At 45.6% G+C, this 27,884-nt stretch overlaps 1 long non-coding RNA gene across 1 annotated transcript; it reads left to right on the top strand.

Annotated features, from left to right (window-relative positions):
- The first annotated feature begins 1,389 nt into the window (after positions 1-1,389).
- LOC132249824 (uncharacterized) lies at positions 1,390-27,884 on the top strand. The gene is made up of 4 exons (XR_009461330.1): positions 1,390-1,452; positions 25,378-25,533; positions 26,334-26,476; positions 27,743-27,884. It is a non-coding gene; the product is annotated as an uncharacterized LOC132249824 (long non-coding RNA).

The raw sequence follows: 27,884 nt of genomic DNA on the forward strand, positions 1-27,884 counted from the left end.
CCCTAAGAAATTTAGAAAATTAATATTGATCTGCCCCTGGCTGCCTGTCATGTGGCCCTTGATGGCTTGCCAAAACTTAGTAAGCAGCCCTCCGTCCGAAATAATTGCCTATCCCTGCCTTATTTTCACATTTTGACCCCCACATGACTCCTATCCTGGTTTTTTTCCTTAGTTTCCCCAAAAGAAAAAGAATATTAGTTGTATCTTTCACTCTTTGGCCCCACACAGTGGGGACTATTAGTTAACTGGGTGGACCTTATGGCTCATGTCCAACAGAAGATACAAATACACAGGAGCACCATAGGTCCCTGCCCTGGTTTGCCTCAGGCCAAGGTGCAAAACCATGCCCTGCACTGCTTCTCCCCCCCCCCCGCCCTTTTTTTTTGATACCTGGAAATCCAGGTATCAAATTTAGAGCCCACAATGCAAATATTTTTTTGTTCTCAGTGTGCCTCTTGCAGCATCTCAAACTGGTTTGAGATGCCGCAAGAGGCACATGTGTGCTTGTCTGGACATGCACTCTGTGGATAAGTTCTGGTTCTGTAAAAATTGGACAATAGCACTCCTCTACACAGACCTTTTGGGAGAATAAATGAATTAGATTGTGAAACACTGCAATAGCATATAGTAATGGGAGCATATACATGACTTTTCAAATAAATGATGAATCTACCTAGATTTTTTTAAGAGGTTGGGAAGGGATGTTCACCACCAAGATTTGGGGTAATCAAAGGGAAGGAAAACTTACAACAGGGGTGGCCAACCTGTGGCCTGGGTGCCACAGGTAACACAGGCATCTTGTTTGTGTAGCATATGGCAGACTGGAAAGGGGACATGTAGCATGGTGCTGGATAGGACAGGAAGCAGAAGGCAGTGCATCAGATCAGGCAGAGAGCATAGGGCAAGAAGCAGAAAGCAGAGCAGCTGCTAAGTCAAAGAGCACAGGGCATGGAGCAGCAGATCAAATAAGGGAAAGGGATCAGAGTACCACTTGGGAAGGGTGCAGGAATAATTTGTGGCACTCCTGGCAAAAGGTTTGTCCCCTCCCTCCAACTTAGAGCAAACAAACTTCAGCACAACTTGAAGAGTCTGTCTAGTGCAAGTGACAAAAGAAGTTGACCAGTTGGTAGGGTAGAGGTAAGTACAGTGCTGAAGAGGCTACTGGTCTTGTAGGTTATGGAACAAAAGAAATATTAAGTTACATGCAAAGTAAGTCACATGTGGACAGCTTGTTCAGTCCATGAATAAAAGGTGCAAAGGATGCTAGCCTGGGATAAATCTTGAGATATGTTGTATATTGTGATGGAGCATCCTTAGTGCTCCATCACTTTAAGGGCTAGACCAGTCAGCTGACAGGTGCCTGATGAGGGCAGCCATTTTAGGAGCAGTCTGAGACCAGCCACCAGGGAAGAAACATCTCCTTGTGAGCTTTGGTTTCAGGATCACCCAGAGGTAAGGATGAGGTTATGGGGAAGAAGGAGGCCTCATCAGTCCTGGGCATGACCTGAAACTGCACCTTGTGGGGGATAGGTAGCCTAGGGCACCTCAAAACCCCAGCTCCCACATCCCTGGTGTGTTTGATCCACACGGGGAGCCCAGGCTCACTGGAGTCCTGAGGCAGGGCCCCAAGCTGGTGGAGGGTCCTGGAACAGCACCCAGGTTCCCTGTGAGAACAGGTTGCAGAAGCCCTGAGAGGGGGCCAGGCACAGCTGCAGCCACCTGAGCCCCATGGGGTGGAAGACCCCAGAGGACCCCTAGTGAGGGGGCAGTGTGGAGCCCAAGTGAGGGGAACCGAGGGCTGAGAGCCCAGTATGTGTTTGTTTGTCTGTTTGTTTGTGTAAAGAAAGACCCAGTGCAAACCACTGGAAAACCATCTGCAAAGCATGGGACATGTAAGGGGTGGTTGGAGCATGTAAACACTACCCCATTACAACTGGGGTATTCAAGGGGCAGCTTCCTACCTACTTAACTTATTAATTCTATAACAACAAGGTGTGGCACATGAGCAAGGTGGGTGGTTTGCCCAGAGACAGGGGTGGGCTGGTGGTAGCGCTGGCTTGCAAGTTGCTCTTGTCACATAGATAGGTCTGATTTATTATCTTCCAGACCATTCTTTGTTAAATTAGAAATTATTGGTCCTAAAGTATTAGACCTGAATAATTGCCTGGGGACACAGAAATGTTTTGGGATTATTTTCAATAAATTGCACCTCCTGCACGGAGTGTTTTTTCCGTCACCTGAGTCTTTATTCTCTGACCAGATCAATTGGGTTCACACACAGAGATAGTAGAAGATATTTGTTTAGAATTTTTTTTTTCTGAAAACCAAAGTTCACAAGAAAATTTCACTTTTTGTCAGCATCTGGTGGAATTTTGTTGAAAAAAACCCAAACAATATGGTTTGGGGTTTTTTATGCTTCTGTGAAAACCGGAAAAAAATAAGTAGAAACAAAAATCCTTTTCTTATACCAGAAAATAATAGCGTTTTGGACTCGATCCAATGGCAAATGAATCATAGGTTCCGGGTACAGGATACCCTTCATGTAGTTTTTTAATGTCTGGTTTGTAAATGTTTTGCTGAACTACTTTAATGCATGTATCTGGTATGAAGCATAAAGGTTAAGAGACATTACTGCATAATAATCAATTTAAAAAATAAATTGATCCGGAAGTCTGAAAACTGGCTTCTGTATATGCTTGATAATGTCTTTCTATGTACATAGAAAGGTTTATTACATGCCAAAATAATTATTTGAAGCTCATACTGTTGGACTCATTCTTCTCAAGTAATCCCTTGGAGTCAAGGATGATTGTCTTCCATGACTGTTTTATCTGTGCATCCAAAGATGGCTGATGAGGCTTATCCAGGATCAACATATTAATCCATTATAATGCAGTATAGATCCATTATAATTTACTATCTAAATAATATTGTTTTTAATGTATACATTTTTATCACTGTTCCCATGAAACCAGATTTGTTTGTGAATGCCATGAATTTTGAAAATTCTAACATTAATTTCTTTAATAATCCCTTAGGGAATAGACAGTAAATGATTAAACTCCAAGGACTAGGCCATGCCTCACCTTAGTATACATACAGTAGGACCATACTTACATTGGTTAGTATCTCTCCTACAGCAGCATTTGTTTGCTATTGTTTCCATCTACCCTCTTCCCTTAAGACCTGGTAGAGCCTTCATTATGTGAGATAAGGTGCATACTTGCAGAAAAAAACCCCTCTAGTTAGTCTGAAGAGGAAGAGCTTCCAAGGGAAGGCAAATTATCCCCTTCTAACTTTGTAAAAATTATCAAAAGAATGCAATGTTATCATATTAAGTTCTATATTTTTATATAGCCCCAGGCCTGGTGTTCCTGAGAGGCACCCAGGGCAGGATTATGGTGGGGTGTGGCAATGCAAGCCACATCCAAAACCAACTGCATAACAGTGGCAGCAAGATTGCTATTCAAGCAGTGCTAAGGGTGTCAATTGACTTCATGACTCTTATAATCTACCTGATTCCTGATAATCTCCCTTCATTTCACAGCTGTTAACCACCCTCTTGTCTTTATAATGACCTTGACATTCCATTCCATTTATAGGATCATAAAAAAAGTACGGCTGGAAGCAACCTCATAAGGTCACCTAGTCCAGTCCCCTGCTCAAAGCAAATTCTTCTCAAATCCTTACCTAAACCATCCCAACCATGTGTCTAATCTATCTAACCTGCTTTTGAAAGTTTCCAAGGATGAAGATTCCACAGCTCCTTTAAGTAGCTTGTTCCAATGTTTAACCACCCTCATAATCCAGAAGTTCCTTCTTATTCATAGATTCATAGATGCTAGGGTCAGAAGGGACCTCAATAGATCATCGAGTCCGACCCCCTGCATAGGCAGGAAAGAGTGCTGGGTTTAGATGACCCCAGCCAGATGCCTATCTAACCTCCTCTTGAAGACCCCCAGGGTAGGGGAGAGCACCACCTCCCTTGGGAGCCCGTTCCAGACCTTGGCCACTCTCACTGTGAAGAAGTTCTTCCTAATGTCTAGTCTAAATCTGCTCTCTGCTAGCTTATGGCCATTATTTCTTGTGACCACCAGGGGCGCCTTGGTGAGTAGAGCCTCACCAATTCCCTTCTGTGCCCCCATGATGAACTTATAGGCAGCCACAAGGTCGCCTCTCAACCTTCTCTTGCGGAGGCTGAAGAGGTCCAGGTGCCCCAGTCTCTCCTCATAGGGCTTGGCCTGCAAGCCCTTAACCATACGAGTAGCCCTTCTCTGGACCCTCTCCAGGTTATCCCTCTTGAAGTGTGGCGCCCAAAATTGCACGCAGTATTCCAACTGCGGTCTGACCAGCGCCCTATAGAGGGGAAGTATCACCTCCTTGGTTCTGTTCGTCATGCATCTGCTGATGCACAATAAAGTGCCATTAGCTTTTCTGATGACTTCATCACACTGGACTCCAAGATCCCTTTCCGCTTCCATGCCACCAAGCAGGTCATTTCCTACGCAGTAGGTATGCTGGACATTTTTCCTCCCTAGGTGCAGCACTTTGCATTTCTCCTTGTTGAATTGCATTCTGTTGTTTTCTGCCCATATGTCCAACCTGTCCAGGTCTGCTTATAGTTGTTCCCTGCCCTCCGGTGTGTCCACTTCTCCCCACAGTTTTGTGTCATCTGCAAACTTGGACAGAGTACACTTTACTCCCTTGTCCAAGTCGCTGATGAAGACATCGAAGAGTATCGGTCCTAGGACCAAGCCCTGCGGGACCCCACTGCCCGCACCCTTCCAGGTCGATACCAACCCATCCACTACGACTCTCTGGGTACGGCCCTCTAGCCAATTTGCCACCCACCGGACTGTGTAGTCATCCAAGTCACAGCCTCTTAACTTGTTCACCAGTATGGGGTGGGATACCATATCGAAGGCCTTCCTGAAGTCTAAGTAAACAACGTCAACCCCTACTCCTGCGTCCAGGTGTTTTGTAACCTGGTCATAAAAAGAGACTAGATTAGTCAGGCATGATCTGCCTGCTACGAACCCATGCTGGTTTCCCCTCAGCATAATTTTTCCTGCCGGGCTCTTGCAAATGTGAGCCTTGATAATTTTTTCAAAGACTTTGCCAAGGATGGAGGTGAGACTGACTGGCCTATAGTTGCCTGGGTCCTCCTTCCTCCCCTTCTTAAAAATGGGGACCACATTGGCCCTTTTCCAGTCCTCCGGGACCTGGTCCGTGCGCCTTGAGTGTTCAAATATTCCCGCCAGTGACTGTGCTATGACGTCGTCCAATGCCTTCAGTACCCTTGGATGGAGCTCATCCGGGCCTGCCGACTTAAATGCATCCAGTTCCTCCAAGTGCCTCTGCACCACCTCAGGGTCTACGCTTGGGAGTCTGGCACCCTGCTGCTGCCTTGCTACAATCCCAGTGAGAGACTTGTCTTGCCCCTCGCTTAGGAACACTGAGACAAAGAACTCATTGAGGAGTTCAGCCTTGTCCCCCCCTGTCCGTCACCAATTGCTTATGCCCATTTAGTAGAGGTCCTATTCCACCCTGGGCCTTCCTTTTACTCCCTATATATCTACAAAACAATTTTTTGTTATCCTTAACTTGGGATGCCATCCTCAGCTCCATGGTAGCTTTGGCCTGTCTAACTGCCTCCCTACAAGCGCGAGCAGAGGAGGTATGCTCCTCTTTAGTAATCTCTCCCCGTTTCTACTTTTTGTATGCCCCTCTTTTAGCCTGTAGACTGCTCTGAATTTCTCTGGTCAGCCAAGGAAGCCTCTTGGTCCCTTTCTCCCTTTTTCCCCGCATCAGAATCATCTCCCTCTGTGCCCGAAAGATCATTTCCTTAAGGCACAGCCACCCTTCCTGGGCTCCCATCTCTTCAAAACTCTTACTCTGCAGTGTGTCCTTGACTAAATGCCTGAACCTTATCCTCAACCTGAATTTGTTCAGCTCTAGCTTGAGCTAGAATTGTTGCTAGTCCTGTCCCCTGCAGCCACAGAGAAAAGCACATCTGTCCTATTATTAACATTCAGATATTTGAAGACCGTTATCAAATCTTCCCTCAGTCTTCTTTTCCGCAAACGAAATAACCCTAACTCTTTCAGTCTTGTCTCCCAGGCCCCTGGCCATTTTGTGCTCTGTGCTGGATGCTTTCCAAACTATCCACATCCTTCTTGAAGTGTGGCACCCAAAAATGAACATGGTACTCCAGGTGAAGCCTGACCAGTGCTGAATAGGGTGGAAGAGTCCCTTCCTTTAATTTGCGAGTGACTATCCTGCTAATACAACCCAGAATCCTGTTGTTGTTTGTTTTTTTTGCAACAAGTGCACACTGTTGACTCATATTCAGCTTATGGTCCACTGTAACCCCCAGGTCCTCTCTGCAGTACCAGTCAGCCTAGCCAGTCATTCCTAATCTGTACTTGTGCATGCAGTTATTCTGTTCCAAGTGCAGGACTATTCACTTGTCTTTGTTGAATTACATCTAATTGATTGCAGAGCATTTTTTCAGTCCACCCAGTTCATTCTAGATCCTAGCTCCACCCTTGGAATGTCTGCAGTTCCACCCAACTTGCTGTCATCTGCAAAGTTGCAAAGTGTTCACTCAATCCTATCATCCAAATAATTAATGAAGATGTTAAATAATACTGGACTCGGGACAGACCTCCTGGGAAACATTACAGTATTTTTATCTAGTCTGTATTTTCTTAGCTTATTAATGAAAATGCCATGGAAGACTGTTAAAAACTATTCCAAAGTCAAGGTATCCCATGTCCACTGCTCCCCCATCATCTGCAGAGCCTGTCACTTTATCATAGGAGAAAATTAGATTGGTCATGCATGGCATATGTCAGCAACAAGAGAAAGATCAGGGACAGTGTGGGTCCCTTTCTGAATGGGAGAGGCAAACTAGTGACAGATAATGCAGAAAAGATTGAAGTACTCAATGCCTTTTTTACCTCAGTCTTCACAGGCGAGGCCAGCTCTCAGCCTACTGAATCTGGCAGCACAGTTTGGGGAGGAGGTAAGCAGCCACCAGTTGTGAAAGAACAAGTTAGGGACTACTTAGAAAAGCTGGTTATGTACAAACCAATAGGGTCAGATGCAATGCACCCAAGGATGTTGAGGGAGTTGACCAATGTGACTGCAGAGTCACTGGCTATTATCTTTGAAAACTCGTGACAACTAAGAGAAGTCCCAGGCATTTGGAAAAGGACAAATATAGTGCCCATCTTTAAGAAAGGAGAGAAAATCTTTAAGAAAAGAAGGGGAACTACAGACTGGTCAGCCTCACCTTAGTCCCTGGAAAAATCATGGAGTAGGTCCTCAAGGAATCCCTTTCTAAGCACTTGGAAAAGAAAGTGATTAGGAATAGTTAGCATGGATTCACCAAGGGCAAATCATGCCTCGCCCACCTGCTTGCCTTCTATGATGATGACTGGCTCTGTGTATGTGGGGAGAGCAGTGGATATGATATACCTTGACTTTAATAAGGCTTTTGATCATTTCCCACATCATTCTTGCAATCAGGTTAAGGAACGGGTTGGATGAATGGCCTGTAAGGTGGTCAGAAAACTAGCTGAATCATTGTACTCAAAGGGTAGTAATCAATGGCTTGTTCTCTAGTTGGCAGTCTGTATCAAGTGAAATGTCCCAGGGGTCAGTCCTGGTGCCAGTTTTGTTCAGTATCTTCATCAACTATCTGGAAGATGGGATGGAGTGCACCTTAAGCAAGTTTGTGGTTAACATCAATCTGAGGGGTAGTAGATATGCTACAGGGTAGGGCTAGGATCCAGAGAGACCTAGACACATTGAAGGATTGGACCAAAGAATGAGACTAAGAACTTTGAGACCAAAAAATGTCATAAAGTTCAATAAAATCAAGTGCAAAGTCCTGCACTTAGGACAGAACAATCTCATGCACCGGTACAGACTGGGGACTGACTGGCTAAGCAGCAGCTCTGCAGAAAAGGACCTGGGAGCGACAGTGGACAATAAGCTGAATATGAGCCAAAAATGTGTCCTTGTTGTGAAGAAGGCTAACAACATGCTTTGCTGCCTTAGTAGGGGTTTTGCAAGCAGATTAATAGAAGTGATTATCTGCAGTACAGTTTTGGGCCCTCCACTACAGAATGGATGTGGACAAATTTGAGAAGGTCCTGAGGAGGGCAACAAAAATGGTTAGGGGGCACGTGACTTATGCAGAGAGGCTTAGGAAACTGGCCTTATTTAGTTTGGGGAAGAGAAGACTGACTGGGGATTTAATAATAGCCTTCAACTACCTGAAGGGTGGTTTCAAAGAGTATGGAGCTAAACTGTTCTCAGTGGTGGTAGATGACAGAACAAGGAGCAATGGTTTCAAGTTGCAGCAAGGGAAGTTTAGGTTGGATATTAGGAAACACTTTCTCACAAGGAGGGTAGTAAAGCACTGGAACAGTCTACCCACAGAAATTGTGGAATCTGCATCCTTGAAACAGTGTTTCTCAGCCTGTGGGTCACAACCTAAAAACTGGGTCACAAGAATATATGAAAGGGTCATGAACAAACTTTTAAAAATGGATCATATTTTGCATATTTTAGATATAGTTGCTGCTTGTGCTTCACCATATGTTAATTCTCTGCATGTTAATAAACAGGGATCCAGGTTTTTTGTTTGCCACAGAAAAACACATTTTTCTCCTTTAAAAGAGAAAATCACAGAGGGAAACTGCAGATTTCACCTTGCAGGCTGGCAAAGTTCAGTCTCTAAGTGCTGCTTGGGCCTGCGGGGAGTGGGATGGGGGTGATCAGGCAGGGAATGCCACATGCATGTGCACATGCACACATGCATGTGGCAGCCAGGCAGCATGTAGAACAGTTACCACAGCTCCCCACAAGTAAGTTCATGGGGCAGGGAAAGGTGGCATAGATGATGTGTTGGGGAGGTGGGAGGAGCGCAGGCAATGAATTGGGGGGGGGGGCCTTTAGGGGGACACATGCCCCCCCCCCCGAGTTTTGTGTGCCTACAATGGGCATGGGGCTGAAGCCTGGCCAGACCGGCAAAGGCAGGAGCCATCTCCATGGCCCAGCAGGCTGGACCCAGTGTGGAAGGATAAGACTCATTGCTACTGTCACCACTAGGACCCCTGTGCTATCCACACTGCCAGCAGTGCACAGAGTAATGGATGTGGGGAGTAGGGGGAGGTTGCACTGCCCTCATCTCCTGCTGCCAGCCTTTTGCACTCTGGGCTGCAGCTGTACCCCACCACCAATGCTGGGTTAACACCATTGCTCCCTTCAGGCTGTGGCTGTACCCAGAAGGGCACTGGGGTGGCAAGCAAGCTGAGGGGAGCAGTGATCATGGTGACCAAGCCATGGTGGCAGGGTAGAGCTACAGCCCAGCACAAAAGGGGAGGAAGTGAGGGCAGCACAGCCCTATCCCTGTCTGTTACTTCTTGAGCTGCTAGTGGCACAGTTGGCATGGGGACCCCGGCAGCAGTGATGGCAATAACAAGTCTTGCCACCCAACTCTGCCCTCCCATGCCAAGTCCTGCCTGCTGGATTGTAGAGGCAGCTCCCTGTGTCTTGCCAGGCTGCAGCTCCATGTTCACTGTGGGTGCACAAACTGGGGGTGGGAGGCACGTGCCTCCCTGTGCCCCACCAAGCCATCCCCTGCCCCACACACTGGGGAGCTGAAGCCTGGGGGTGGGAAGCAGCACACTGGAAGTGAGGGACACCAGCAGGTCTAGAGAGATGGGGGGCTGTGGGTTGGGAGTGACAGGTACCAGCAGGCCTAGGGGGCTGTTTTCTAGGGCTGTGCAAAATTTCGCCAATTGTTTTGATTCAACACCATTTCAACTAATTTCAAGCTTGAAACGGTGAAATCAAATTGAAATGAAGGGCTGCAAAACAGCCTCGAAACAAAATGAGGCTAGTCAAAATGGAAAGTTTCAAAACATTTTGAGTTTTGAAGCCAGCAGCGAGAGACAGGGGAGAACCAGGGCTGTGCTCCCCATCTCCTGCTGCCAGAAGCCAATAACAGCCGATAGCGGCACTTCGATCTGGTGGAGGACACTGCGATCCGGCGGGGGGGGGGAGAAGAGTCAGCCCACCTGGGCTCACTCCCACCCCCCCCATACTGCATTCGGGTGTGGGGGCAGAGAGTCAGCCCAGTTGGGGTCACTCCCCACCCCGCACTGCGATCAGGTGCGGTGGCAGAGAGTTAGCCCAGTTGGGCTCACTAACCCCCCAGCTGAGGCAGTGTGCCCAACTGGGCTGACTGTCTGCCTCCACACCTGATCTCAGCACGGGGTGTGGGAGTGAGCCCAACTGAGCTGACTCTCCACCCCCCACACCTGATCACAGCGTGGGGGGGGGGGAGTGAGTCCAGTTGGGCTGACTCCTCCCCCACACCTGATCGCAGTGTGGGTGGGGAATGAGCAGTTGGGCTAACTCTCCGCCCCCACACCCGATCGCAGCGCGGGGGGAAGTGAGCCCAGTTGAGCTGACTCTCTGCCCCCACACCCAATCGCAGCGCAGGGGGGAGTGAGTCCAGTTGGGCTGATTCTCCACTTCCCCCCCCCCCCCCCAATCTAGTGCTGGGGATGGGGCTGACTTCCCACCCCCAGCGAAACATCAAAACAGCATTGAAACGGCCTTTTAGTTTCAATGGGAATGAAACAGAACAGCTGTTTCTAATAGAAATGAAATTCGAAACAGAACGCTGTTCCTTCAAACCCTCGAAACTGAAGGTGAAACAGAATGGTGCCATTTCGCACAGCCCTACTGTTTTCTACTTAAACTATTTACTGGGTCAGGACTGGCTATCAATATTTACAAATGGATCCTGGTACAAAAAAGGGTTGGGAACCACTGCTTTGGAGGTTTTTAAGACCCAGCTAGATAAAGCCAGGAGGATATAATTGGCTGGGAGGATGTAGTTGAGGATGGCCCTCGCTTGAGCCGGGGGTTGGTCTAGATGACCTCCTGAGGTTCCTTGCAACCCTAATTTTTGGGACTTGAAAGCATGTAGCTTTTCTAAGTAATCCCTTACCTGTTCCATTATTACACTAGTCTGTTGGTCTCCTTCCCAATCTCTGCTGCCAACTGCACTCATCAGCTGATAGCTGCCCCAATTTTTAAAAAGTGAAGTAAAGTCATTAAATACTTCAGCCTTCTGTACATCGCCTGTGATTAGATTGTCATCTGCATTCCAGAAGGGACCTCTGGAATCTTTGGTCTTGCTCGTATTTTTGCCATACTTATAAAATCCCGTTTTTTATTGCCTTTTATATTCTTTGCTAGGTGCATCTCAAATTGTGCTTTAGTCTTCCTAATCAAGCTATCTTTTTCTGCAATATTACTTTCTGTTAGTTACTCCTGGTAATATCTGTCTCTTCCATTTCAGAGCCCTGCAGGGTGTTTTTATCTCTAGGTAAAGGATTAACTTGGGTGTGGAAACATTATTTGGTAACTCAGGTATGGAAACAACTCTCACTGAAGTCAATGAATGGTCTAGAGGTTCAAGAAGGCTAAATTTTGTTTTGTAAATTTGAGTTAACGATCTACATTTTATTGTAATAACTACAGGATTAATGAAACATCTTCTTTTGATTATTTTTGTAGTGTTTTTATATTTACTGTATAATATAGCAAATTAATGTACATCCAAATAATGTTATTTGTTTTTGCTTCCATCTCAAACTGAATAATATAGCCCTAGGGGTATCTAGCATATTAGTAAAACTTCTAGTTACTTTTTAATTGGAGAAAAGTATGTACTCTGTTATAGGTGAGGATGAGTCACACCATCTGAACCCCCTTTAAAAACTCCTAGATTCACCCAGGAAGCCATGATAGCAGAAAGTTGTACCAGGTGGCATTTCTCCATTGACGCCTTGCTGCCGCAGAATTCAATAGTGTCCCAGCCGGCATGGAGGCAGACTTGTTACAGAGAAAACATGTCTGGCATTGGCAAAAGAAAGCTGTATGTAACAGGGAACCCTAGCCCTGTTACCAAGAAACAGGGCGGTCCCTTTTAAATCCAGAACCTTCTGGGCAGGGCCGGCCAGTCGAGTAGGTGTTAAGGATCGAACCCTGCCTGCTGGTCAGATGACAGGAAGGGGAAGGCCAGAACCATATAAACTGCAAATGGAGAAGGCCAGGGAGGGAGCAGAGAGGGGGACTCCCAATGACTATGGTGCAGCTGCAGTAGCCTCTTTGGGAAGAATATGCCACGCTGTGAGACAGAAGCACGATTACATAAAGTAAGCAGGCACTTTGCCTCTCCTATTTCTTTATTATTATTTTCATTATATGGCCATAGGAGCCTATGGTTTACGTTTGATGTTAAAAATGCCAGCGGTCTGTGGCTGAGGCTGTAGGGATGGAGGAGACCTCATTAGTGCCAAGGGGCACTGCGATAGAGGGCTCAAGAACCCCTGCTGCACTAGGGGTGCCACACTAGGGCCCAAAGTCATTTGAAGGTGAGATAGGAGACTTGAAGCCAGGTCCTAGCGGGTGGACTTAGGCAAAAGGCCCTAACTACAGAAAGAGGGGCAAGGCCAAAGGGGGCTGAGGCCCCAACAGTCTGGCACCACAGGGACACACTGTGTAGAAGGGCCAGTAGGCCTGGTGTCATGGAAAGCATGGAACAGAGGGCCTTGAGCCCGAGTGAGTTAGAGAGCTAGAGCCTCAGAGTCCAGCCCCAGTTAGTGGGTTTTGACTGATAGGCCTAGCTAGAGAGAGAGAGGGTAAGCCCCCAGTGGCTGAGACCCCCAACATAAAGAGAAATTTATAAAACCATCTGTGAGGCACAGGGCACATCAAGGGGAGATAGGAGCGTGCATTTTTTGCCCTTAAGGCAACACCTCATTATCCTATGGGTGGTGAGCCTGGACCCTGTCTGGGAACCTGTGGGTCAGCCTCCCTCTTTCTTTAGAACCAAGTAACAGCAAGTCGTGGCAGACAAGTAAAGGGCCGGGGGGGGGAGCTGATCCCCAGAAAAGAAAAATCCAGCAACACTTGACAGGGACACACTTACCAGCATATTTTTAAAAAATGCAGCTGAAGATGGCCCCCTGTCACACTGTACTATGCGGATTAATGAATCGGGACCCAGTAGCCATCTGCCACTCCCATTTCTCCATGCAGTAGTGGCCTTACAGCAGCTCTGCTGCTATTCCATGGCCATTGTGGGGGGTTTAATTCTTCTTTTATGCCTTATGAAGCTCTTCAGCATGCAGCCCACATTGCTAAACAGTTTTTGACCAAGCAGGTAATGTCCTTCAATGCTACAATTTAACAACGGAATGGGTTTTTGGTTTTCCAATTGTTCATGAATTTTATACGAGTCCCAATTAAACAAAAGTTCAAACTTGTACATCACCTGTTATGTCAAACAGACCAACAAGAACATATCCTTCAAACTGTGTATACAAAATCCCATGGCTTGACTAATTAAAGCAGGGGTGGGCAATTTATTTCGGCTGGAGGGCCACTTAATGAGTTTTGGTGAGCTGTCGAGGGCCACATAGGTAGCCCCACCCCTCGACAGTTGCCCTGCCCCCCAGTCACCATACTGGGACCAGAATTTCTGCCCCTTAATCCCTGGCCTTTGCCAACAGAAGTCCCTCTCACCCCCCTCCCTATGCTCCTTTTGGGAGGGGGGGTTGTCATCTTAGAACTAGAAAAAAAATGAAATCATACACTAAGAGTCAAATACCTACTATAATATATTTTAATTTTATTACAAAAAATATTTTTGTCATGATTTGTGTTGCTGTAGTCTGTATAGAAGTGACTGTATAATAACTCATAAAGTCTTACTCTTGTAAATGGTGTGTGCGGAGCGTATGGTGAGGTGTGGGGAGGGTTGTGGGGGGCATAGGGTATGTTGGGGTATATGTATATTTCAGTGGAGGTTGTGGGGGAATGGTGTGGGTGTGTGAGGTTTGTGGGGTGTGAGGGAGGGTAGGGGGTGAGGGAACCCCCCACATGGCACACCCCCACTGCCAGCAGCAGCAACAAGTAGTGGGGCTCAGGGTGCTTGTGCCCAGTGCAGGCACTGGTGCCCAGTGGGGTGTGACTCCGACCAGTGCTGCACACGGCACGTGGCAGGGTGGAGGTCAGGAGCACAGCCTGCCCAGCTAGCTCTATTGTGGGTACTCGCATTGGCATGCTTGCAGCTCCTGCACTTGCACCAGAAAAAGCCCTGTGCTGGACTCCACAGGAAAGCAGGGAGTGGGGCTCCCTCCACTCCTAGTGGAGTCCAGGGACCTGTGCAGCAGGGGGCAGGCAAGGCAGCCAGCTCCAACGTGAGGCTTCCCCTGGTGCGAGTGTGGGAGCTGCAGGCATGCAGCGTGGAGCCCCTGCAATAGAGGTAGCCAGGAAGTCTGTGCTCCTTGCCCCCGCGCACAGTGCTGGCCAGTGCCATGTCCCGCCAGGTGCAAATGCCTGCACCAGGCACAAGCGCCCTGAGTGCCACCATTTGCTGCTGCTGCTGGCAGTGGGGGCTGCATGCCATGTGGGGAGTGTGTGGGAGAGGTTCCCCCCTCCCCCCTCACATCCACACCCTGCCCAGCCAAGCTTCATGCTTCTGCCACCACCCTGGGAGTGGGCTCTGCACTGCTCTCCGTGCTTCCTCCCAGCTGCAGTTCCACTCTCCCCACCCTGACCCCCACCTGCACCCCCGACTTCACCTCCGCCTTTCACCTACTGCTACCTGGAGCAAGCTAGACACCAGGGAATCCAAGCAGGTTCCCATGGGGGCAGCTGTAGCAGGGGTGGCAGCAGCCCAGCCCAGAAGTTGTGTGCTGCAGGGCCAGGCCCTTCCTCCCGCAAGGGTGGGAGCGAGGCACAATAGGGTATGTTGGTGTGAGGGTGTGTATGCATGGGTGCCTCACTCCTACCCTTGTGGGTGGAAGGGCTGGGCAGGGTGCAATTTGTTGGTGGGTGCCATGGGCCAGATAAAAGTGCCTGGTGCCGTGGGCCATATTTTGCTAGCCCCTGAATTAAAGACTATGTAAGAAGATGGAAAGCTATACATACCATCAGTAGGCAAAATTGTTTAATTTATTTAATGAAATGCAAGAGCCTGGAGGGATTGTTATTTTAAAAAAATAATAATAAATTGAAAATATTTTTCATCCTGCCATTTAATTACTTTTCATTTCATGGGTAAGCCTATAATTTCTCAAAGATTGATCACTAAAAAGCTCTATAGTCCAAAAGCCTCGGTTTTTAAATTACCAAGAATAACTTTACTGCGAAGATTTGGCAGCAGCTTATTTTCAGACAAGCAGATGATGAGTAAGCTGAAAGCAGCCCAGTGTTCAAGGAAACACCCCAGTCTTACATGACCCAGTCAAGCCACTCGAGTAAAAATGACTTAGCTGGGCTTCTCAAGGAAAAGAAATGCGTAACCACAGGAAGCATGTGCCTCATTTCATGTTAAAAGTTTTCTCTTTGAAAGAAATGTTGCCAAGCCTTTCACTACTGAGACTGAATTCTTCTGTAGCTAAGGGCCAACACTATAACCTGAAAAATTGAAAGCAAGATGTTTCTTTTCACTATAGGTCCTATTTTACAGAAAAAGAAAGATTAAGAATCCTAATCTGGTAGAACTGACTATAAACAATACACCCATTCCTTATAGTCCACTGCATTTTAAATTAATTTTTATCATACATATTTCAGGGGGGGGGGTTCTTGCAAAATGAAAAAATTGACAAAATGATTATTATTTTCTTTGATATTTTCTTCATAACATTTTTAAAAGACAAAAATTAAGACTCTTGCCTATTTGAAAGTTTGGAAGCCTACAGTAGATTTTCCTCTGGTTTAACCACTTTGGGGTCTGACCGGATAATCAGTTAGTTCAGTCGGAGCATTTCCAGCTACTTTAGACAGCTTTGGCTCAAGCACTTGGGCACATTTGGGTCTTGATCTATTGCTGTTCTCAATGCATTTTTCTAGTGGGGGTAGGGAGAAGTTGCTGGGGGAATATGCAGCTATTTCAGTACTTTCCAAAGTTAGGATTGTCTACAGGAATTAGTTAGAATAGACTAAACCCTGTCATCCAGGCAATCTGACCATATGATATAACCCTTTGTACAAATAACTTTGATGTAAATTGGGAAATTTTAGCTTACCATTTCTCCCAGTGTAATATTGTTCTTGACTTAGCAATTTAATACCAAAGTTGCATCTCTGCCCCAGTTTATTTTGGAGGTCCACCAGTTGACTTCCAACACTGGCCACTTCCAATGCCTGGCCACCCTGTTTACCCATGTGTTCTCTACTGCTCTGGCATAAGGGAGACTGGATATCACCTGTCTGTGTAAATGCCAGTGTGTGGTCATAGTCTTCCTCTTTCCTCTGAATGTCCACATACTGGTTTGCAATAGATTGGTAGAGTTAAGGTGTGTTTGTTTCCAAGTGGAGAGAGTTGGGGGCTGCTCATCAGTCAAGGGAGCAATCTTTCTGTTATAAGATCTCTACATCTCAGGGGCGAACTTCTTAGGAAATATTTTGATGAAAGCTCCCTTAGTCACTTTGAGCTTTTGCAGTGACTTACGGTCAAGCCAAGTCTACAGCACAGTCCTGTCTCAGCAGTCTGTGCTCATTTCTTGAGCCCAGATGCAGGAATCCACAGGCTGTAGATGTTTCAAGAACAACCCCGCCTGCTACGCCCCGAGCATTATTTCAGTCACATCATGGTCCATCTCCTCCTCAACTTCTCGTGCTTGCCATTCAGAGAGATTCGGATTGTGCCACAAAATAGGGGGCTGCACCAAAAACTTGCTGCTGGTGAAACCCAGGCTTGCCACCCCTGCTCATTACCATGGAAGCTGGCTCGCAAAACAGCAGCTCTCTGGTACCTGCATGCCATTAATATCATCACAATCCACCGAGTGTTCCTAACTATGAGGATCACAAAGCAGAAATGTCTTTCAAGGATAAGCTTTTTGGTAATTTGAAAAATCACATCTTTTCTCATGAAAGATGGGGAGAGAGAATACTTGCTGGCATATATCTTGTTAAATGCTGCGGCAACTGTTTCCTGGTGCATAGATACAGGTGAGCCCTGCAGGATTTCCACCCCTAGTACTGTGCATATAATTCAAGAGAAACCCCTTTTCACCTCACATGGAAAGAACAAATCACTGTGAAATAGCAGGCTGCTTTTCATTTGGACACAGTTGCATCAAAACAATAACATTAGCATTCCAAACTCCGTTGTTCTTCATTCAAAAAAATCAAAAGGAAAATGCCCTACTGAATTATTTTTTATTATGGAGCTTCATTTATCAAGACTCCTATTATAATGTCCAGAAACTCAGGATAACACAGACTGATGACATTTGATCAAAGACTGCAGATTATACTTGGAAGCATGTAAGAACCCTGCTCAATTTTTTTTTTAATTTAATTTTTTTTTGTATGCAGGAGCCAAAGGGAGGAGCCAGAGAGCTTAAATACAAATTGATGTGGCAGCAGTTAGGAAAGCACATGTGATTTTTTTTTTTCTTTCCTTTTTCACCTAAAAATAAAGCTACAGAGCTTTTGTCTCCAAGAAGCCTCTGAGCCCTTGCGTGATCATATTAAAAGATAACTCATTCCTTCCTTTGAAATAAAATGATATAGGAGGAAATATTTTTACATGCAGATATTTGATAAAGCCAACTGGTTTAGTCTGTGTATTAGGTTCCTCTCCTTCTCTCAACGTTGCAGAAGTTATCAAGGAAGTATTCAGCTGTGTTCCCTGTGTCTGATATGTTTCTTCAGGTTTCAGGCTGCCATAAAAACGACTGTGTTCAAATGAGAAGCTTAAAAACTATTGAGTTCAGTGGAGCTACAGAAGATTTTCCCAGTTATAAGTGAGAAGAGGATCAGATCTTGGGTAGCCATAACTATTCCAGTAGTTGAGAATTTGACCTATTAAAAATAAGCTTAACCACCTGACTGATTCTTCAATATGCAGAAACCAGAGGTGTTAACTATGAAACTATGTGAACATGAACATGGAGGATTTTGTCTGGATCCTGGCTGTCTACTGCTGGAGCAGGGGGACATTGTCCCAAACTGGGCCCCACAATCAGAGACCACACAACAGCAGGCAACTGTATTTTACTGCTCAGTAAGCTTTCTGAGCATTAATTACATGTGTAGACATAGCCACACAGTTATAAAAAACACCCTTTATGTAACTTGGTAAGTGTCTGGTTGTGATACGTTGCATGCTCTCAATGGCTATTTACTTCAATGGCATGCATGGGCACTAGGTACTCTCAGGAAGTCCTCACTATATTATATGAATGGATCCATAAACTGCTCTATGCTTTTCCTTCACAGTATGAAGTGAGTTTAAGTTCATGAAAGCTTATGCTCTCTAGATAGCTTATTTAGTGAGTCAATAAGGTGCATATCTACCTTGTCTTCTGCCTGACTTCAGACTAACATGGCTAGCTACCTCTCTCTTACCTATCACAGGGCTACACCCAGCCAGAACTTTCACTGGGGTAGACTTTATATTAAATGCTGTATTAAAGTAAATACAAGACAAGGTTTTTCCCTCAATTGGCATGGGAAAAAAATCCTCTCAACTTATAACTGCATACAAGGAAATCTTACTAAACACATTGTCTATCATTCAACTGCTGCCAAAAGTAACATGTGCTCATCAATGGAAACCAGCTACAAAGTTGCATAAATGCAGCCAACACTGAGCATGACTATAAAACACAGGGCTCACATTAGGCAATGTTGGTGGGTTTTTTTGGCTTAAGGCCAAATTAATTCCAAATAGACTGAACTGAGCTCAGTCATTCAGGTCTGTATGGCTCTACCACTGGGCAAGTCTCCTCCCTCCCAGACCCATCAGTCTTGGACTTCAGATACTCCCCAAATCCATGGCAGGCATCCTATGTGCAGGCCCGAAGCCCAAAGGCATTGGAGGTCAGATGCTCCCTAATCACACTTGCTCCTAGTCAAAGGCAGACATTGGGCAAACTTTTTTTTAATTTTGTGTCTCAGGCCAAATCAGTTCTGAGTTCTATCCACTGGGCAGAGCTCAATCATTCAAGTTCAGGGAAACTTGAACTCTGCCCTGCACTGTTTCTCCATGCCCATATGGGAAGTGCCCAGTAGGCTGCTTGCCAGTTTAGGTCTCTGTGCTCCTTCTGCAGGTCCTTGTGGAAGATTCACTCCCACACAGCCTGGCAGCTGTCACCAGGTAGAAAATCCATGGGAGATATGATGTCTCTTGCCCTTATCACCTCCCATACCTTGCAGTGGTTCCCCAAGGTCGTTAGGGTAACATTTTCAGTTCGTATTTGTCCTGGAAGCTTTTCAGGACCTTGTAAAGCCACAGGGATACCATGGCCTTGGGGATCCCATTGATCATTGTGTACCCCTGCCACTGTCACAGCAGCTGCCCTGCAAAATACTTAACAAAGCTGGCTGGCAAGCCACCCTTGCTGCCAGTTTGCAAACCTGGCTCATGTACTTGGCCCAGAGAAAGACGTCTGGCATTCCTCTGCCTCTGGACCATTTTGCTTTGTACGGCTTGGTCCTTGCCACTTTCTCCCAGGGGGAGTTCCAAAAGAAAACACACAAGGCTTGTTGGATTCTGCGAATGACTTGTTCTGAGTTGGGGGGAAGACTAGGGAGGTGTGCAGAAATATTGGCAGTATTGCTTTCATCAGCACTACAAGCCCCCCACCCCCAGTGACAGGCAGCGTGGTTGCCATAGCCCCAGTCTCTGTCTGGCCTTGGCCTGCATCTTTTCCCATGCCCTATGCCTCATCAGCGCTGGGTCAAACTCCCCACAACCTTTGTCACCTGGATAAAGGCACCGTACACCAACATAAGCAGCAGGATACTGGTGAATGGGTTCCTGACAACCCCAATCGTGGTGAAATGGGGTGCCAGTCAGGGCTGCCCACTCTCCCCAATCCTTTTCATTTGTGCGAACCACTAGCACAGCAGCTCAGGCAGGACCTCAGGATCAGAGGCGTGAAGATGCTTGGGAGCAAGGGAGAAGAGACAGAAGTCCTCATGTACATGGATGACCTGAACATTGTATGCAGAGACAAAGGGTCAGCAAAAAGAAAGCTACAACACACCCAGGTATATAGAGCAGCAGCAGGGACCAAGCTCAACATGAATAAGATCACCTGCCTAGTCCTGGGTGAGCTTGGGGACCTACTGCCCCTGGGAGTTTCTGCCTCCTGCAAGAGGGTAAAAATCCCCAAGATCCTCCCATTTGGGAACAACCCATCTAAATAAGACATATATATATATATATATATATATATAGATATATAGTAATGCCCATTAAGTGCAGTCCCCCTCAGCACTGACTCTTTAAAGTTATTGTAAGCCACTACATTGCATACGGTTCGACTTCATCTTCATTCTCACAGATGAGCTGTGCCTCTCTTTCCTATTTCCAATTATTCCTGTTCCTTCACCAACCTTATATGTCTGGCAAATATCACAAAAGGGGCCCCAAACAGTTCACCCAAAATCTCTCTGGTGCATCCTTCCTCAGTCTGTTGCATATGAATAATGTGGGCCCACCCTCCATGAGGTGGAGCCAGACCAGTTGCCCTGCATCTTATCTGCATATACATTTTTGGAGCATCTCAAGACTTGTGATGAGAACACCTGGCTGTAGTCATGAATGGGGTTAATTAGAACATGGATAATTAGCACATGGATCCTTTGTCACCGTGGCTTGAAATGTTGTTGACTCTGGTGGGACCCAGCTGAGTGAACTATGTGATAAATCATGAGCCTTTGGCTTTGTACTAATATCATGCATAGTTTGTACTATGCAGACTTCAATGGTTGAGCTCTGCTCAGTTGAAATTTGGAACTTAATTTGGAACTGATTTGGCCCTCAAAACATTTTTTTTTAAGTTTGTACTACATATAAATAAGTGCCAAAGTGCTGCTCAAAAGTAAATTTATGAGGTACCTGTACTAAAACTTGCAGTAGTTTCAAAAATAGTAATGTATCAATTTTGGATGAACTAAATGTATGAGTACTATATGCAAATTGCTACAGCCAAGTTTAATTTCAAAGTTATTGATTTGCTTTTCACTTCCATGTGCTTAGGGAGAGCATGGTCTGGCAGTAAGGAAAGGGGGAAGGGGCTGCCAGGGAAAAAGACGGGGGGGCAACAGACGAAAGGTGTTACCTGATCCCCCAGAGTTATTTTCCCTACCATGGCAGTGGGGAGGGATGGGAGGGAATACAAGGCAAACATCTAATAATTATATAATCCAGCATCTTAATGGGTATTACTATATGTCTTATTCAGATGAGCTGTTCCCAAATGGGAGGGTCTCAGCTACACAATTTATGATGATGGAGGATTGCTCTCAGAGCTCAGTCTGTGGGGTTTTCAACCCCTGCTGGAGGCTGAGGCAGGTGTATTGGAGCCCCCCCCCCAGGTGGGGTGGGCCATTGGTAGGGGAAATCAGCTGCAGATTGGCAGTGAGCAGCTAGATCCTCCCCCTTGAAACCATGGGTGACTGGTGCCACCTGAGTCAGGAGGGACACGTGCCCCCCACCCCCCCCAGTGGCCAGTCAGCAACTGGGGGGGTTCCCCCCATGGCCAATCTTGCCAACCGTGGGGGGTCTCCCCACAGGCAATCGTGCCAACCACAGCGCTCCCAGAAGTGCCAACTGCTCTCCCAGAAGTGCCAGCAACACTTCACCTGGTTCCTCCACACCCTAGTCAGCGCTCGGGGGGGGGCAGCACTGGCACTCCTGCCTGCCCCTGGCTGCCCACCACCTAAGTGGGGAGTGCTGCCTGTCAGGGGATGCACCAGTGCTCTCAGTGAACTTCTGTTTGGTCTGGGGGATCAGTGTAATTCAGAACGCTTCCTGCAAAGTGTTCTCAGTAGGGAGCTGCGCTTCTCTTTGCACCCCTTGTGCTCAAACCTCTGATCACATTTCAATATCCTTCCTTCTAACTCAAGAGACCCTTTCTGGAGTCTCCAGAGTCCCATCTGATTTTTATACCAGCATGCCCTCCATCCTATTTATGGCCCTAGTTTAACTGTTGCATCAGCACCCAGAAGGGAGCCTTGGGAATTCAGCCTCTGCAGTAGGCGCCTCTCTTTCTTTCAAGCAGGAAACGCTGCCATGTTCTAGCTCTGCAGGTTTAGGGCTGTTCTTAGCTATCTCTTCCAACCTGTGACGGAATATGAGGAAAAGCTGATACAGCTTTTGGTGGCTTTACCTTCTGACCTCTCTCACATAATTATCCTTCCAGTTATTATTTTGCATGCCTACAGACTTCCTACTTTGAATGTTTTTTTTTCAATATTAGGAAGTGTTGAGTATTTTTAATGCATGTTTCTTCAATCAGTTTCATTGGCTTTATAGATCACCTGGCATTATTTCTCTTCCCTGAGCAGGTAAGCATAGATCTTGGAATCAGATTTCCATTGCATTATTCACTTTTTACAAATTCATAATTTGCTTTCAGTAAATATTTCTGTCCACAAACTTATTCACATCATTTGGGATATTCAAAGATGTGTCAGCAGTTAGAAGCCAACTCCTGCTAACTTTCAATGACTTTTGGCTGTCTTATTTCTTTATCTCCTTCTGAAAATCCTGGACTGGGATATAATATGAGAATGAATGAATACAGTAACTCAAGAAAAAACATGAAGAAACTCATCTGAAAATTTCTTATAGTCATTATCTTGCCAACCATTACACTTGCATGTCTTAATTATAAGCCTGATCCAGAGTACCATAGATGAATGTCTTTGGATAGGCTTTGAGTCAGGCCTGATATGTGTTAGGCATGAAAGAGCAACTCTAGCTTCTGCAAAATATATGTAACAAAACTCACTAATTATCCCATATGCTTTTTTGTGGTTAATTTGCAAGTGCATTGCTGCAGCATGAATTTTTCTAAGGGACATCTCTTTAAGCCCTTTCACAAATCTCTGTATTGCAGCTCCAAAATTGGATTGGGTGTTTCCTTTGAAGACTGTCACTACTATAGCCAAATTGTCCATCCAAGGGATGTAAAGAACAACAGGAAAATATACTTCCCTTGCTGCACTGCAGTACCATTATCTGTCAGTGTTTATATACTGTTTTATAAACATAGAATAAAACAGGTACACTGCAGGTACAGCCACTAAATATTAGGGCTGTGCAAAGCTTCGGTCCCTGATTAGATTCAGCAGAGCTTCAGCCCGATTCAGTGGCCAAATCTCCAAATCCAAATTGAATCAGGAGACCCTTTAATTTTTCTGAATTGAATTGGAACCCTCTGAATCGATTTGGAGAGATTCGGAAAGATTCAGCAATTCAAACATAGACACAGCTTTAAGTGTTTTTTCTATATATCTCTAGGTAGCAGACAGCTTGTGAATGCTGCAATGCTGGGGCACATGGAGTGTCCCACAGACGCTCAGGGGACTCCCCAGCATGCTTGGCAACAGACCCAGAAGTGGACCAGAAGTACTTTCGGTCCACTTCCGGGTCCTCCAGGGAGTGCGCTGAGGGACCCCCCTGCACTCCGATGGCTCAGTGACTGGTGCTTCCTGGGTTTGGAGGGGCACCTGCCCCCCCCCCCCCCCACATGGCTGATCACTGAGCCCCAGCACACTCCCCAGCAGGCCCGGAAGTTGGACAGAAGTACCTGGGGGGGGGAGGGGGCCTGCGGTCCTGTGGGATGCTCCACACACCCCAGCATCTTAGAGTTCATGAGCCATGCCTGGTGCTCAAGGTATGTAGAAAAAACATTTAAAGCTGTGCCTAAGCCTGAATCACTGATTCTCCAAATCTGCATCGAATCTTCAGATTTGTCCGAATTGAATCAGGGACAGTGATATAAATCAACTAATCGAATCACTGTCCCTGATTCAGGCTGAATCTGAATCGAATAGAGCCCGCTTCGCACACCACTACTAAATATCCATTGGATTGGAACTGAGTAAACTATTTGACTTTAAATATGATCCATCTTAGTACACAAAGTATCCAACTTTTAGCTCAAATTGTGTCCGGGAACCAGTGATAGATTGCTCAGACTTTGTTTATGTTCATTAGCTGTCCCAAGGGGTTGTTTGTAAATGTTTTTTTGGAAAATATTAATATCCTGTGTACTTTATCAGGCCACTCTTTGCTCTATATTCTCAATGTGAGCCTAGTTACCATGCCAATATCATGCCAATATTGCCAAAAGCAGCCTCTAATTTGGAATACTTCCAACTATCAGTGCCCAGGCTGAAATTTATTAGCAGGCAGGCTTCTCCTAACATATCCCTGGCACCTGCTTTCCAGCCTGTCAGAAACCCAGGATCTTGAAAACAGACATGGGAGAGCAACCCTGTTGGTCAATGTCCATCCCCAGGCATAGTTGGGTGCAATGGTGGGAGCATGTACTCAGACTTGTCCTTCTCAGGACTGACCACTGCAGCAGTATAGACAAGTCTAGAGTCAGGCTCCATCTTACATGCTCTCCTTCTGGCCTCTAGTGTTTCTTTCCATCCAGTGGCCTGAATGATGTCCTCAGCTTTGCCTAACCCTCTCAAGTAGTCTGTGGCTTACTTGTTAGGGAGCTTTCCTAGGAAGTGGGAAACGTAGGTTCAAAACTTCTCTGGGTAGGGAGGATCTAGAATCCAAGTTTCTCATTTCTTCCGAGTTGCTCTATCTAACAAACAGGGGACTTAACACAGTTTCTGCATTTCCCATAATTGGAATTGGCTCACACCTGAGCTTTGGTCAGTTTAGGTATCTAGGTGACTGTTCTGGCTCACTTATGAATATTCATAGTAGCTGAAGTTTAATCAGCTTTTCAGGCCAAAACAGAGGTGTATAATGAACATAGATGACTGGTATGGGAAGCACGTGTCCCCCCTGAGATTGGGCACCGACTTGGCACCGCTCAGGATGGGGCAGTTTTTTTGCCGCACAGGCTGGTGGCATGTTGGGGGGGGGGGGGGGGGGGCACTACACCACAACACAGAAGTATAGGAGTGGCTTGTGGCCTGCCCCTGGGCCAGCCCACAAATTGTTCCCACCAGACTCAGGAAGTACCAGTCACCCCGATAACGAACCTAGTTACGTTAGCATTTTTTTTCTTTTTGGCTGCTGGAAGAGGTGGATTATGGATTAGTTATTTGCATGCCTAAAATTCACATTCATGTCTCACGGGAGTCTTAGAGGTGGAATGACGTTGAGGCTACCGTCTATAGTTTTTTCTATGGTCCTAAAGTGTCATCTTGTCAGATGCCATCTTGCCCTGCCTTCTGCCTGACTTCAGGCTAACATGGCTAACTATCTTTCTCTATCCTCCACATTGAGGAGATACTATAGTTTGTGGCATATGAATAAACAACATAACTTTTTAGACTTACAGGACTCAGAAGCTATGACTGAGATGACTTCAGAAAGATACTTCACATCACAGGACAAAGATTCATTACTCTGAAGGGCCATAGAAAGAGTGGACCAGATTGGAAAATGGAATGTATGCTTTTGTTCTGTTCTTTTAGCATCTGATTAAGGTAAGGATTGGTGGGATCTTTGCTTAGCTGTGTTCTATACAATTTATTTTTACATCTTCTTTTTCCTAAGAAATATTGTTGTAGTACAATGCAAAAATACTGTTTACAGTATAATGCAAAAATGCTGTCAGGCAGAGAACCTCAAAAGAGATGACCATACTTCTGACCTGTAGGTCAGTAAGGAAAGCTGGACTGCTGCAGTTTATCCCACTCATAATTCACCAAGCTATGTAGTAATAGGCTGCCTCCCATTTTTTGCTCCTCTCTAGAACTGTTGTGGGTCAGAGATATACATTCACAATAAGAGTCAAATGGAGAAAATGTTTTTGGACCTCTGGGCTCTGCAGATCTCTCATAGTTTAAGTGGATGTAAATAAAATATTTTCCTTTTTCTAGTGTTTACAGTATTTTATTAGTAACAACTTAATTCAGACAGTGTAGGGATGGATGGCAAAATATAAGAGGTCCATGCCCAAAAGATTTTACAGTATAAAAGTCAATCCTTCTGGATCATGGTGTATGCATGAGAGGTCACAAGGACCTTTGGCACATACACCTAGGCAGGAGTATAGAGGAGTGAAGGCTGTCCAGACCATCCATCCCTCCTTTAGCCAATTGAGACAAAATTTAAAGGCCAGACTGAGTCTGGACAGTCAGTGCCTCAATGGCTGCAGTTATATGTGCATCAAAGAATCAAACCCAGGTCTTTCAAATGGCAGACAGGATTCTATCACCGAGCCATAACAGCTGGTTGATTAGCTTATCTTCTCCTAAGTTAATATAATTTATTTGTATTGCAGGAGTGCCTGGAGGCTCCACTCATGATTAGGTTCACTTGTATAAGGGTTCGGCTCATACAACCGTGTCCTTGAACCAACAACTTGAACCTATTATGAGACTTAGCAGATGGAGAAAAGAAAAGCATGGTTACCAGGGGGACCAGGTAAGAATCAATGAAAAGATAATATTTGCTATAATAATTAGCAGCAGACCCAACATGTCCCTTGCCTAGCCATTAAAAATGAAATGGTTAAATATGTGGGCAACAATGAGAAGTTCTTTAGTAGAGGTTAATGTTGGAAAGCTAGCCAGAAATACATTAGTTCTGAGAAGTGATTAGTAGGACAATGGAACAAGGTAATGTGAAGACAAATTGCCCCAAACATGGGGAGTGATACAAGAGGAGAGAAAGAGAAAATAAAGAGAGCACAGACATGTGCCTAGGGCTGAACAGCAGAAGAGCAGATATGAAAGAGAATAGTGAGGAAGAGGCTAGAAAGTGACAATGGAGTGTTTGATTGTGGTGCAAAAGACAGGGAGCCAATATATATCAGGAGACAGTGCAAAGAATTGGAAGAGAAAGCACATTTTCACATCCAAGTGAGATGAGCTTGAAATGCAGTACATGGATCTGAAGTCCAACTGCTTATAGCCTGGGCCATTCAGATTTTAGGCATTGGTTCTGCCCATATCAGAATTAAAGACATTCTTCAAAAACAAGGTCCAAATTTGAATTTCAGCCCCAAAATTAGAAAATAGATTTCTGGGATTGAGGGTGAGCAGGTTCAAATCCCACCTCTACAGCAGAACATCATTCCTTTTGTACGGCTTAATGAGATATATTGATGGTGCTTTTCCGACCTTTGAAATAGGTTCGAGCACCTCTTAACACCTGCAGGTGGGGACTTCCCATTGTGCATCCCTTTGCTTTTATACCAGTAATTGGATTCACTTCAACCACAGAGGACTGTAAAACAAAGCCAAAAAAGTGTGATTGCTTCCTGTCTCTCTCTAGCCTGGGCTTCTTGTGGGACCATCATTAGAATGCAAACCACTCTTTTGAGGTACAATATAGGTTTTTCTAACAGTCACAGACCTTTAAACCCTGTAGTATAATCAGCCAGGTTTATTTCCTGTCATCTATTGCCCTGCTAGTACATTTTTTTTCTGAACTCAGTCTGTGGTCAGCTGTATGTGGTGCTAATACACAATTACAGTAAATTTACTATTTACCAGCCAAAATTTCCTGTAAACCTTCTGTGGGCTAGCAATATGAAATGAAATGAAACCAATCAGATGACATCTCATAGATGAGAATTATTTTTTCACTTAGCAGTTGGATCAACTGCATGTTAACTGCTACTAGTTTTAGCAAGGGTAAAGCATATTTTCTAATTTTATTTTATGGTACTTATATATTTTATTCTAGCATCCGAAAACTGTGTTCTGGGGAGCTGTCATGGCAGACGTGTTTAGTGATCCCTCATTGCTTACAGTGCACTGTTACAATGAAAGAATCATAGAAAATAGGGCTGAAAGGAATGTCAAGGGATCATCTGCCCCAACCCCAA

The sequence above is a fragment of the Alligator mississippiensis genome, chromosome 4 (assembly GCF_030867095.1).
Source record: "Alligator mississippiensis isolate rAllMis1 chromosome 4, rAllMis1, whole genome shotgun sequence".
Classification (NCBI taxonomy): domain Eukaryota; kingdom Metazoa; phylum Chordata; order Crocodylia; family Alligatoridae; genus Alligator; species Alligator mississippiensis.